The sequence below is a fragment of the Saccoglossus kowalevskii genome, chromosome 17 (genome assembly GCF_978046115.1).
Source record: "Saccoglossus kowalevskii chromosome 17, keSacKowa6.1, whole genome shotgun sequence".
In the NCBI taxonomy this organism is placed as follows: domain Eukaryota; kingdom Metazoa; phylum Hemichordata; class Enteropneusta; family Harrimaniidae; genus Saccoglossus; species Saccoglossus kowalevskii.
Window position 1 is genome coordinate 26,868,108 of NC_140657.1, and position 14,931 is coordinate 26,883,038.

At 36.9% G+C, this 14,931-nt stretch overlaps 1 pseudogene; it reads left to right on the forward strand.

The window, feature by feature from the left end:
* The first annotated feature begins 726 nt into the window (after positions 1-726).
* On the forward strand, positions 727-13,661 carry LOC146732795 (uncharacterized; annotated as a pseudogene).
* Positions 13,662-14,931: the final 1,270 nt, after the last annotated feature.

A 14,931-nucleotide genomic window follows, 5' to 3' on the forward strand; every position in this document is an offset into this window, starting at 1 on the left:
AAGAGGTGAAGGCGTTTCTTTGGGTAGCGGGATATTATCGCCGCTTTGTTGAGGGCTATTCGAAAATCGCTAAGCCACTCAATGAGTTAACTACAGGTTGTATGAGAGAACAGGTAGAGGGAGTAAGATGAGACTGGAGTCAGTGGCAAGGTTTCCAGAATGCCAACTGGCGTTCAAGACTTTGGTTGAGCGGCTGACGACCCCACCAGTCCTGGCGTATCCTGACTATAGCAGGCCCTTTGAGCTTCACACAGATGCGAGTTTGTGGGGTCTTGGTGCGTCCTTGTATCAGAATGAAGGAGAGCAGATGAGGGCTGTACCGTACGCAAGTCGAAGACTGGCCAAGAGTGAGCGCAACTATCCCGCTCACAAGCTTGAGTTTTTGGCACTGAAGTGGGCTGTCACAGAAAAGTTTAGCGACTACCTGTACAGCAACAAATTTGTTGTGGTGACAGACAACAACCCGCTCACGTATGTTATGATGAGTGTGAATTTGGACGCGACCGGACACCGATGAATTGCTGCATTATTGCAATATCACTTTGAATTGCAGTATAGACCTGGTAGGCGGAATGGTGATGCAGACGGTTTGTCATGTAGGCCACAAGAAGGATATACTACGGATGACACTGGTCGTGGTGGCTGGCTTGATTGGATCCCGCCTGGTGCAAAGCAGCACAGAAGGAGACTGTTGCAGCCATAAGCAGTGCTCAACACACCTCAGCCATGCCTGCGATGGAACTACTGGGAGTGACTTTGGAGGCTGTTGTCGATCAGCTGGGAGAACCTGAGAAATGGGTGCACGGTTCAGTGCTTCCCACTGTCACCATGGATGAATGGATGGAACTACAGCGGAAAGATTCGGTGATTGGTAGACTGTGTTGGTAGATAGATAGATAGAATGTTTTATTTGGAACACACAAATAAAATCTTGAGTATAGTCCAAAAATAACAATAACAAAACAAAATATTCAGTACTGTAAGTTTGAGTTGTTCTAAAACATATCAAGAATATAGAAAATAAATTGTGCAAAAATGCTAAGAATAAAAAAATAATTACTTGAAACAATAATAGGAAATAATTCATCCATGCTAAAATCTTCAAGCTTTGGGGCATAGATGTATAGAGCTGCAAGAAATCTAGATTGTTCTTTGATTTGACAGTTATTACAATATAAAATGTAATGTTTCTCATCACCTACTTCATTGCATTCATGGAGATTACATAGCCTGTTTTCCTTCAAAATGCCTTTCTGTCTACCGGATTCAATGGGAAGAGAATGTGCCGAAGTTCTAAATTTAGTATAAGCTATTGTATGATTTTTATTTTTAATTTTTTCTAAATAATGTTCAAATTCAAAATTTTCTTTAGAACAACTGTAAAAGTCAAGTTTACAATTGTTCAACAAATTGTTTTTCCACTTCATATGGTACAAAGATTTGAGCTTCTCTTTAAACATATCACACAAATTATTCTGATGTGGGTCTGAATTAGTTAGGTCTGTTATGACTAGTAATTTGTGTATAAAGTTAAGCCATGGATCATACACAAAAGTTTTGGATTCTTCATAGGCTGCATCAATTGTTTTTTTTTACATACTAGTCTTTGATAATATTTCATAACTGAAACACAAATATCCAATATAAGTGGATATTGACCCAATTCACCTCTACATGGGTCATTAGATGCCTTCTTGTGCACACCCAGAACTCTTTTACAGAATTTAATGTGAAGTTTTTCTGGAAATAATTTATCTGAGAAAAGTTTTGTTTCAAAATTGCAATTGTTGACTGTACATTTATTTTTACCAGACTCCTTTTAGATGTTCAGCATAACCCCTCCCACATATCAGCCCCAATGCTGCTGAGATCGCTGCCACTGGCCATAAAGATATGATCGAAGCACTCACGACTAGTATAGACGTCGGGACCAGAGGCTGGAGAGGACCTTGGCATCGTGTCCCAGCAGTAAAGCTGTGCAGCGGTAAAAACAGGCTCTCGGGGCATGAGAGGTGGAAAGTCACGCTGTGCTGGTTTTGTGGTGAGCTTGGCCATGGTAAGAGGAACTGCGACAAGATGAAGAAGCTTTCTACAGATCCTGACATCCAGATGACTGAGAAAGAGAAGGAGAAGAAAGTTGGACCAATGCAGGATTCCCTATGGCTATCCAAGTGTAGGTGTATGTTCGTCCCTGTGACAATTGCTGGTTCTTGGGGACTCTTCTTGGTGAATACTGGGATCACTGATGTTGCCATCTCGACCACTATGTGGAATGGTATGGTGCCACACTTTAGGCCACCGCTGAAGTCCATCCCATCTGGTTGTGGTGTCTGGGCGGCCGATTCTACTCTCATAAAAGTTAATGGGTCTGGCTACTTCTCAGTGACTCTTGGTGGACGTATCATCTCCACGTTAGCTATTGTGGCGGATATACCTATTGATGGTGTGATTGGCACATCGCTGCTGTGTGAATTCAACTGCGTAGTTGTTGATTTTGTATCATTGTAGCTGTTTGTGGGTAGTGAGAGCACTTTTTTCCGTCGAATATAGCTTTTTCGTGAGTGGCCACCAAGATTGCATCATTTCCTCGTAGCATGTCTGGTGAATTTTCCTAATTTTTCCTGTGCGTTGCCTGGGCCGTTTTGACCGCCGCTTGTGGTCATTATCTTAGGTAATTTTTTACTTCGCATTTCGTGTTAGGTTTTTGTACTGTGTTGTTTCGGCTGTTTTTTTGGCGAGATTCGTTTTGGTCACTCTTTTGAGAATGAGTTTCCTCATTTTGCGGCGTATTTACCTCGCCTTTTTCGTGTGCATGTTTTGGTACATGCATGTGTGTTTATACTGAGTTAACTATTTAGTATTTACTGTGTTGGACGTTGTCAACTTTTTTTCATCCACACTCCCTGCTCCTTGCATAGCGTGGGAACTGGTGTGGGCGGCATTTATTGCTTTGTTCGAGGTATTTTATTTGTATAGCAGTTAGGCATTTTACTGTGTTTGGCTTGAGTGTTAGGCACTGCCAGGTTAATTAAGTCAATCCCTAGGCAAGTTCCTGGCAGGTTAATTTTATGTAATTTAATTTTTCCATTGACAAAGTGCCACTGGGTTAATTTGGTCAACCTGTTGGGTTAATTTGGTTTGATCAATAAGCTGGTTTAATTGCCAGATCTTGTCGGGTTAATTTTGTATAGCATTTATTAGTAGGCTTTACTTTATTGTGCTTGCTTGTTGTATGGTGAGATTCGTGTTGACGTTATTGCATTAATATCGGCAGTATGAGCTGTCTCATTGACTGACTCATTCCCTGACTGGATCTACATACCAACTTCTCTACTCCGGACCCTAAAGTCTGTCTTGGTATGCAATACAGCCCCTGTGATTGTGTGGAGGAAGACGAAGTATCCTGCGGAGATTATTTAGATTGGTGAACAGTAGTTTCATCATCTGCCTCACCCCGTCGGAGTCCCATGAACGCGGAGCGGAGAGTGGGGTGGCACCTGTCTACCCATATTTTGCAGAAAATAAAAAAGTTAATTTTATGCAAATGCCATTTTTTTCTATGCAAACTACAGTAGTTTCTTATTCCATTTACCTCTTTTGATGTATTTATACCAAAACCCCTCCATTAATTCGACCAGAAAAGGATTACTTTCTTTCTCGGTGGTCGTTCTTTTAGAAGAGAAACTCAAAAGAATTTTTTAGTGGTCGAAATTTGGGGGGGGGGTGTTATTTGACAATTTAATTGAATGGGCTGAGCATGGTCAGCGATCGCCGATGCGATGACCCACAACAAAATGGTACGTGATCAAGATAACATGAATATCATTTACATTTTGCTAAGAAACAGTTACTTGCAAAATTCTTGATATTTGTGATAATACATGTTTAAAACCAGTGCAATGCAACAAATTCAAGCAAAGAAATGACGAAAAGCATGACAGAAAACCTGAAGTGAATTACAAGGAAGCCATTTTAATTACCCATAATACGCAAGTTGAACTTTCAACCCGATTTTTTCAAATCGAGCAGTAAATAAATCGTATATTTCAGTACATCGGCTAAGATTTTAAATATTTTTTAATGAATTTTGTTTAGTTAGTATTTTTTACAATGTTAGCGAAACTGGAAAAATCCCTATCACGATCGCGTCAGTGAAATCCCAACACACGTACTGTTTATTAGTTAGTGTCTGCAAACTAACTACGCTCGATGTTAACAGTTCGTTTCAGCGCTTGTAGGCTTTTCATTGCCTGTTATTATTTAGAAATCTTACTACAAAATTTAAAGGCATAATCTTGTTGAATTTAAAGTTACAACGGCAAACCTATGAGATCTTGTGACGCATTTACGGTCATTTACGAAGTACCAGTACAGTGGAAAGGATCTGGAGAAAACTGGTCAAATAAAATAGAGGAAATTTAAAAAAAAAGTTTCCAAGACGTTCGAATGAATAGAGGCAACTTAAACCACGTGAACAAATTTGGGTGGACGAATTAATGGAGGGGGTTAATACAGGGTTCTTACACACCTGGAAAGTCCTTGAATTTGAAAGGACCCCTGGAAAGTCCTGAAAAGTCTTTAAAAATTGGCTTGACTCCTTGAAAATATTGGAAACCCAATCAAACACATTACTGCAAAAAATAGACAATTGTTGGAAAATATATTAACGACTTATAGCGGGAGCCCTCTGTGACAGGGCATCATAACTCCTGGAAAATGACCAAAGTCACCTAAATACTGGAAAAACTAATAAAAAAACTGACTTTAAGTGTATGAACCCTGTAATGGGAGGATTACTGTATCATTCTTGGTCACGTGTCATGTTTGTTCTACCTGTCACTTTTTCCTGTAAACCCACACTTTTTTCTTTGTCTTTATGCCAATTGCAAACCGGCCACACTTGCTTTCTATTATACTTATGTAGTCAGGTCTGTTGTTCCCTCGTGGTAATTGTAAACCCCACACTTGTCTTTTTATGTAGATTGTAAACCGAACATTTTTTAATGAGCTACAAGTAGCGTGTTGGTTATCAGATATTTTGGTCACGGTCGAATAAATTGCATGAGACAGGTGTTCCTGATACTAAATGACAAGCACCTCCAGAAACTTAAGAAAACGGCTCAATAGCAAAATTAAAATCAATTTTAAAAAAAAATCTACCTACCCATTATTTTTTTTAGCCCATTACCAAAAACACTGATATTTTTCTTATTTGGCTTCATTCAGCTTAGACCATTATTAGCTCAACGGTTCGTACATGTAGGTCCGCTCAGCTAATGGGATGGTGAATGCCCTGGTGTCTGTCTAGCTGTCAGTCTATTAACTTCTTCTCCAAAACTGCTGGACCGCTTGTTTTGATTTTTGGTGTGTAGGTGTCTTAGGGGTTGAAGATGGAAATTTGTTCATGAGAAGACGATCCACTTATAATTCTGGAATTTTGGGCAAAAAAATGTTATTTTTGATAATTTCTCCAGAACCCATAGCCAGATTGCTTAGATAGATACTTGAGGTAGTTTTCATATTTCATCACGTCATGGTGACTGTATCTACAAAATCTATTTTTGGTGAATGTTTTTCTGTCAGAATTAGCATTCCCATTTATCCTCTGCAGTATTTAATTTACTCTAATTTTTTCTCTGTACCCTTACTATGTACCCTCATTTTCTAAAGGGAAAGGTGAAGAAACTTTCGGTTTGAAATTTCAGTAGGAATGCTGAAAATATGCAAGTTTGGATTTTTAGTGAATATTTTTGTCATTTATGGTCAGAAATGTTATTTTCGACATCCAGTCTAAATGCTTTCATATTTGCATCAAAGATACTTGGGATGGTCCGCCGTCAAATTTGTTAATTATTGCTGTTAAAACATGCAAATTAGGATTTTTAGTGAATATTTTTGGTAAACAGAACAGAACTTGATTGCACACTGTTGTTTTACCACCACTTACAGTTGTAAGACAGTGGAGCTATTATTTTGACCACCAGGTCGCTCGTTTCACTATATCATTATTGTAACTAAGTGACAATTAATAACCAACAAATCAACCTGTTTAAACCAAAAAAAATATTAAAACCCCCAACAAGGATGGTGGACATGTAGCAAACAGCAAAAGGTCATTAAAATATTGAACTGGAATGTTCAATTGCTAAACAAACATGATAAAGATAAATATTGAAAGAGTTCTAGAGTTACAGTTCATGTGATCGTGGAGCAACAGTCCTATTGGCCTATCATTATAATGAAACCTTAAACACACAATACCAGTACTTAAAAAGGGTTAAGACAACATGGGTCACTTTAAATGTCACAGTCTGGATAACACCCCCCCCCCCAGTTAAAATAAAATTGAATTTACTCAGGTTTAAGAAGTTCTACTAAGTCAACTTATATATCTCTGAATATTATATCAATGTATGTTGGTTGTCAAATATACATTTAGGGACGAGTTCGTTGACAATGTGTTTTTTCGTGGAAAACACTTGGGGAAATGCACAGGAAATGTACATACTGAAATAAACATCCATTGTGAATGATATTGACATTTACAGATTTGCCAACAGCGATGTTTGTGTGCCTTCACCCCAAAGTTATAGTGTACGTATTTTTAAATGTTTTAAAATGCCATTTTCCAACAAAAACAATACTTACTGTGATATTCATTGATGCTAATGTACTTGTGTATTAGCTCATATTGCCAGTGTTCAAAGTATGGAATGCAACGAGGACAGTGAAATGGGCAACAGTAGCATCAAATATACCAAAAATAAGGAGACGTTTTTAATTTTGTGATATTAATTACTGGTACATGGATTTTAACCTGTCATGATTAATATCATTAGCCAGGACAAATTGTGATTTGTTTTAACCAACTACAACACTTGTTAATGTGAATTGATTTTAAAACTTGGCAAAATTGTTTTCATGAAATAGTAACATATGTCTCTTTTTTCAATTGATACACAGAAATGTCATCCTCTTGATATAACTATTGTTCTGGAGGAAGATGGCACTATCATAGATGAGGATGAGATCATTCTGAAACTGACAGGCAAAACTTTGCTTCTGTTAGAGCCACAGGAATCATTGCAGCCAGTGGATGGAAATACCTGCGACTCCAATTAGGTTTCTTTGAGCCCATCATCATCTTCTGTGGCATGTGCAACATCACAGCAAACAATAGAAGTAGGGATTCCACAGACATGCCCTCTTAGTATCGTACCAGAAACATCTTCTTCTACAGACCCCCTTACTGGTATGTTAGTATTTAAAAAGAAACATGAAACATGTTTGTATATAGTTGTAGAAATACAGTTGTATTGATGTGTTGAGTGATATGTATGATATGTCATAATGACAAAATATGATTAAAATATAAATAAATCTATGAATTAAGAGATGAACCAATACATGTATAATCACCGTCACCTCTTTTTTTGCAGATCACAGTGACCTTCTACATGCTCTGGTAAAGGCACCTTTGCCTAAATTTAGCTCCCTGGTAGAAAACCATCTCAGTGGCACCTGCATTCTATCAGTGATCTAGCAGAAAATGATTAAAGAATGTGGTGTTTACTACATGGAAAATTGTCCAGGTATCCGAGACCAAAGTGGCTATAAACTTAGTGTAGAAAAGATGTACAAACGATATCCTAGTATTGCTCTTGAAGGTGAAAGACCATGGGTATGAAACAATGTTTGCTCAAAATTCTTTTCATATAGAACAGTATTTAAATTGAATTCTACATGCATTCTGTCATACTAGTGTTTCTTTTACAAGTGAAGATGTATGGGAACTTATCAATTTAGGTTTCAAGCTTTCTCCACTTAAAATATGACGAGATATTAAAATATTTTCTGCTGACTGCCCATGCGATCTCTTGTATTTAGTGCCATGGTAAGGTACAATGCCTATATTATGTACCATTTGAAAATAATGTGTCAATTATGACTTAGTGTATTAGATAGTTAAAATAGCTTGGAATGCCAAGATCGTCTAGAAAACAATTGTAGTTAAAAAAAAATTACTAGGTAAATAAACTCGATTAGTTTCTTTCAACATTTTACGGCATGTGCGCAGTCCAATAGTTTTTTCTCTCTGTACCACCAGTACCTCCTGACTCCTACTCCTTTCAAGACAGCTGAACTATGAAAATTGATCGATACCCCTTTTTGTGAAAAAAATAGATACCCCTTAATGAACCAGAGTTTATGTTGCCATTTGGTAAGAGTGATTCTCTGTTGTCGTTGTCCATGACCCGCGTCAAATGACTAAAAAAACACTGGACCAAATATTACCCTTTTCGCACCACAGGTACTTTGGAGGAGTTCCACTCAGATTTGTTCAAATCGTGACAAAATATGCAAATTTGCATTTTTATCATTTTTGGTCAAAAGTGATTTTTTTCAAATAACCTCAATGTCAGCATATTGCTTTGAAATCTGGTATTCACCTTCCTTGGCATAGAGTAGACTCATGATTGTGAATTTCATGACACTATATGCAAAACTATTTATAGTGATTTTTTTGGGGTAAAAATATTTTACATATTTTCGACTTCTCCAAAACAATCAGTCACATGTCAAAATTGTAGATCCCTATCCAGAGTAATGATTAAAAAAGGACCCTTTTGGTGACACATCCCTTCAATTCTCAAATAGAAGTACCCCCTTCCAGGTGTACCATAGCTGTCTTTAATTTGCCAGTCAGTGCTAGAGAATCACTATGATGAAAATTCAGATCGCCAAATTGTTCTGACCCCCCTTAAGTAGCTTGTAAGAAAAACAAAACAGACAACATATAAATTGATTCATTTTATTCAAGTCAAAACAACTCAAAATATGGAAATTAAAATCACGAATTGCCTGTCTGTCCTCCATTAAACAAGGTAGTGCTTGACCCTCTAGTATTCTGATTATTTTTAGTTCTGAACATGTGCAGGGCAGCAAAATGTGTCAAATTTGACCCCTTTTCTTACTGGGGTCTTCAATGTGTTTGCCAGCGAGTATAAACAGGTATTAGGACTGTGGAAATTGGAGAAAGGCAGCATTAATCTTATCGACAATCTAAAATTTATTTACCCATTTCAATATTTGGCGATCCATAGGGCAAACTCTAAAATGAGATCAAAGTTCAAACAAATTAGTTTTTGCGCCCCGGTTGTTCATACACATTGCATAATGGTCGTAATTGGCTGAACATCCCAATTCCTGACAGCTGTTGTACAAATCAGGTAAACCATAATCACAAGTTGGTTAATGGCATTTAACCATGGTTCGCACTCATGATTATATAGTGTAACCATCTTGTGATCATGGGCTATCTGTTTTTTAAAACATGCAGCAAATGAAATGGTACATTAATTCACATTACCGTAAAATGGGGATGTAGTGTTTTCACAGCATTAGTGCATATGAGAAATAGTAAATTGTTGCTTGAGAATTGTTTAAAATTAATGGGTGTACGTGGCTTATTTTAGCTTCTAATGCCAATTTTACAGTACTGTGTTACCATATCACAGATAAATATCAATTACAATTCCAGACATGTTTTACCATGAATATCCATTGAATGTTGCAGAGTGTCTTCACCAAAAACCTCAGCCAATATATTCATCATCAGAGGCATCAAATGAAAACAAAGAGTAAGATTGGCTTACAGCAGGAGTCATCTTGCAAAAAACCCCCAGCTAAGAGGCCATGTTTTCGACCACTACAGATGAGCAACAATTCACAAGAGGTGTCAGAAGAAGATATTAGTAGACACGTGGAAGAAATAAAAGCAGAATGGAAGAAACAACCAATCGTAGTGTTGGACACATTAAAGCACTCATGCGCAATACAAGACAAGATCATCCTTGTTGACATTCCAAATGGCAGCATAACATAAATACTTGAGCGTTATCCCTGTCTTACAGATAGTTCCTATGTAAGTTTGTTCTTCTAACTCTAAATGTGGAAAATTGTAGATATATCAATGTACAGTACAACAGCATTTTGTGTCACTGCTGCACAGAATAATGTGCGTGTGTCATGTGACGTAAGCTATCGTGAAAACTATAAATCATTGCAAAATTTTTGATATGTCAACTCTCATTGGAATTTTGAAAAATTTATTACTAAACTACAAAACAAAATGTTTTTTAATATTTATAATATATATTTTGCAGATTATATATGAGCTGTCACTAATGTTAGGAAGTAAAAGAGTGATCACTATGGCAAAGAATTTGAAAACCCTTCTCTTTGTTATGAAAGACATTGGTGGTGCTTTTTATTGTGTGCTTGTAATAGAGCAAGTATGTTATTATAAAGTAGCCATAAGGGTTCATATTTTTAACATACTGAATCATAAATTGGCTGGGGTGTGGGCAGATGCCTTTATTTATCCAGTCCACTATAATTTCTACCAATAAATGTTTTTTCTTGTATATTATTTTTGTATAACTTTCACAATTTGCTGCCACCACCTATTGTTGGAAACTTACCTCGTCTTTATTGAGAACCACTATTACACAACTGTTTGCACAATCATGCTATGTTTCTGCTGCAATCCTTCTGTACATATCAAGGCTTAAGGTAAGTTGACATTGATGGAAGGCCTAGCTTATACGCTATTGAAAGCTTGTGAAGGGATCGGGAGTGCATGTGAAAGGTGACAATATAGAAGCTTTCAGTGAATTTAAGGGCTTCTCGTTCCCTCGTTACCAAATGATCACAGCAGATGACCAAAGATGCCCAAAGAGACACGAAGATAGGTTGACACTCTTGATTGGCTGCAAGGTTAATAGAGATATAAATAATAAATTTAAAGTTACTTCCCTTCCTGCTCTACCACCCACTAACACCGCCAGAGGGCGAAAGGTGTTAACCGACATTTTGTTTGAAATGAAAACCTGTCAATGTCACACATCCATATGCTGGTGGTTCAATTTAGCAACTGTCTTAGTTGACTGAAATGGACGCTACTTTAACTACTAATTTAAACTTAAATTACTGTTACTTTCACTTTAGTGATTAGTGACTAATCCATCAAGAGTCCACTCGGTCCTACAGAATTATCAAATAGTTAACTGACAGTGAGCGCTACTTAACCTGACATGGCCAGCAGTGCTACCCCCAAAACAAACCGAAACACAAACTATCACCACGAATTTGGCTTTTTCTCCTAATCACCTGCAATTCCATCTAACGATTCTCACACAGACAGCGGATTTTTATACACCCATTCACCTTAATTAACATTACATATTTCTTCCAAATAAGGGCACAACTTGGTCCGAATACTCGCATATTTAGTATAATTTCGCATCTCTATTTATCATAATAATATAAACTCTTACAAAATATCTTTCACCTTGGCTCTGTCACCCCCACGCTTAAAAACCGTTTAGCTTCTTTTGATAATGCACTCTAATTACAGTTTATACAGTAGTCCTAACATTTTTAAAAATGTCGCACTTATTGATGTTGTGACGTTCTCTTCTTTGTTGATAGAGTATTAATGCTGATCTTCTTAACTGGAGCTGATAGATAATTTCTTTGGTAGCGTGTCTTATCCTCAACTCTTCTTACCACCAAACAGAGAGCTTGTTTGGTGAAAATTTATCACCACACCTGGATAGGATTAGGGGATTCTAATGCCAGTGAAATAAGCTCTTATAAGCTAATATTCAGTTCAGTGCCTTTATTAAACAAAGGTTGGAGAGTCTCTTCACTGGCTTCGGGTTTGAGGTAAAATATACAAGTGTCATATACAGATGCCCTTCAGGAAATGTCCAAATGTACTAGTGTCCTGCAGTCAGATTAGTAGTAGCGTCTGGTTGGCCAGCTTTCTTGATAAATGGGGTGTACTGTCATTAATAAATGTCAACATTGCATTCCAACAAAATACTTCTTGCAGGTGTGTATTCCTCAAAGTGTCCTTTAGCTATGCCCTTTCCCTGAACTCTAACAAAGTAGGGAGGTGACCTAATTCACTAGTTATAAAAGTCCTTAATTAATATATAATTCTACTAGTAGGACTCACTACGCATGTTGCCAGTTATTTTGTACATAGAGCATGGTGGAAAATCATGTTCTTCAGTACCTTCAAAGACATCAGTTGTCGCGCTTACAGAGGTAACTAGAATTATGGTGATATTTATGGTGTACATAGTATATACTTTTTTCTGTTAAAGGAAGTAGGTGCTTTGAAGGCGTAATGTGTTTTATTGGAAGAAAATGGTGATTGTGATTACCACATTCAATCGAGTGAAACGCAACAAGGAATGTGCCCCGGGAATGTGCTATGTGTTGAATTTATATATATATACAAGACAACCTTGCTTAGTGGTTAGCGTGCCTGCCTTGCACCAGAGAGGTTGTGGGTTCAACCCCCGTGGCCAGCTGCTCACTCAGCAGTTGAAAATTAGTACATTCTGCCCACTTGCCAGGCTCGCGGCATTGAGGTATGGAGAATGACGTCCTTCGGAGAGAACGTAAAGCCGTCGGTCCCGTTGATTGTTCCTGTCCCCATTGCACGTAAAAGAACCAGTTTTCTTTATCGAAAAGAGTAGCGGATCCGCGGGATGTCTGTCCTTTCTCTGATGTATGTATGTGTTGTACACAGGGCCCTATGGGAGATCAGTGTCATTTCACAGAATAGGCTACCCTGTATAAATATGGTTTAATAATAATAATAATAATGTTGGGGGACAGGTAACAAAAACGAAAGGGGAATAAGTGGGCATGGAAAATTGTGGGTGTTGTTTGGCGGTGGGCAGAGGAAAAACATATAAGCAGCCAGAGTGGGCTTGAAAGTGGGAATTGAAAGTGAGAAATGGTTCAGAAATTTTCATTGACTCCTGTGTACCAGTATTCACAATCCTCCCTATCTTTGGTATTTCCGTGAAAAAAATGTATTTTTTGACATGCTCAGATATAAATTGTTACAACACTCAGCATAGCGATAAGAAATTTACAACTTCTGTTCAACCTGCTGTATCAACATCATGCACCAGTCAATTGTAACTCGTGACTTTGCAAGCACTGTTACCAAAACACCCACACAATCCCTTTACTCACCCTGTCCCCAGTGTAAAAGACAAAAATACTGCCTCGGTACAAGAGATGGTTTCGAAAACCTACAATTATACTAATGCTCTTTCATCAAGTCCTAGATACTTGTGCATAGAACCCAAAACTGCCTATTTTGAACTCCTGGGTTGGGACTAAATTTTATGCTAAATATTTTAGTATAGCCATAGGAGTGATGAAATTTACAGTCAAAAGTATGGAAATTTGAAAAAAAATCTGTACATTTAGTAATAATTAAACTGTGTGTGTTTATATTCCATCCGGATGTGGCAGATGAAGATATCATTACTAAACTGACTACAAAAGAATGCGAGGCTCCCCATATTATGGTCTTTACAGCAGCTGGAGAACTCTCAGGACTGTACATTGTGGGTGATACCAGATACATTACAATAGACAAAAAGGAAGGAATCATTTCTGCAGTATTAAAACTTATTGCTACTTATTATGTGTTTGACTTGTCATATCCCAAATCACATGCTATGTTTCTTGGGTTGTTGCAGTCATTTGGTGTGGAGGAGGCTTTTAAACAGAAAACATCACAAGGATATAAGGTGCTCTTTAAAGAAATGGAACACCTTCAATGACTAATATAGTACCATAAGCAGTTATATATACATGAATTCATTCTTGTTGTAGAATATCTGTAACACACATAATTTAATATTTACATAATGTATTCAGCAATTTAAATATCAACTCTGTGTCTGCTGAACATGTCAGATGGGATGCAAACTATTTTGTCTACGTTTGTCTTCATTTTTTGTAAGGTTTATGATTTTCTATTTATTCTACAACCCAAATTCAGTTTTTAAGAAGCACTTGTTAAAGCGGGTTTTAGCCTTGTGAAGTTGTTATACTATTTTTTAGAATATCTGATTTGTCAATTTTGTACTGTTTTCTGCTGTTCGCAAAAAATGCAGTTTTTAAGGTACACTTATTTCAGGGCTATCTGTGAAAACCAGTGTTAATACTGTGGAATATTTTATTTTCACTGGTATTTTATTTTCGCTGCAGGCTTTTTTCCGCTAAATTAAATTCCAGTGAAAAGGGTGTTTTTTCCATACTTTACATTGAGTCTTGATACAAACACAGTGAAAATTAGATCCTAACATAATGCCTGAAATCTGTTTTCAGCAAATATAAATTCCAGTGAAAATAAAGTATTTTACAGTCTTCACTTTTTTTTTTATTGTAAGTTGCTAAATTCTTGAATAACCAGCTATTCTATCAATTTTAATATTCCATTGCAGATTGAACAAATTTATGACTTTATAGCAGCATTTTAATGAAGGATTGTTTGATTGCAGTTTATTATTATTTAGGTTTATTATTCAGTGGCAAGTTGGCAATTATTACGGTCATCTGCATGCAGCTACAATTTACAGCAATTTTTTGTTTGACTATATTAACTCTTTCACAACCAGTTGAAAGGTTTTTTAACTATTATAAATTTTGAATTTGTGCTTGTAATTTGCTATACGCCCCATTTTACATGAGAATGATACAAATAAAGTGCAAAAATCCAGAAAAATATCAAGTTTTTATTATCATATATTAATAACAAATCGTGTGAAATGTTATGTAGAGACAAACACATATTTATGCTTTAGTTGAAAGCACTTTTCAAAGTAAAAAAAAGAGGACCCGAGAAACTTTATACAATTGTAAGACACGCAGCGAATAGTATGTTTTTGTAATATATGCAGTTCCAGTGGCTTTGCTTTCTGAAAAAGGGAGTCTGGCTCTGCATATATTAAGAATGTGCAAAAAGCCAGAGTACTTGTGTCTTTAATGTCATCAAAATCTGACTAGGGATATGCAGAGAATTTCACTTGAGCTGAACCAAATGGATGC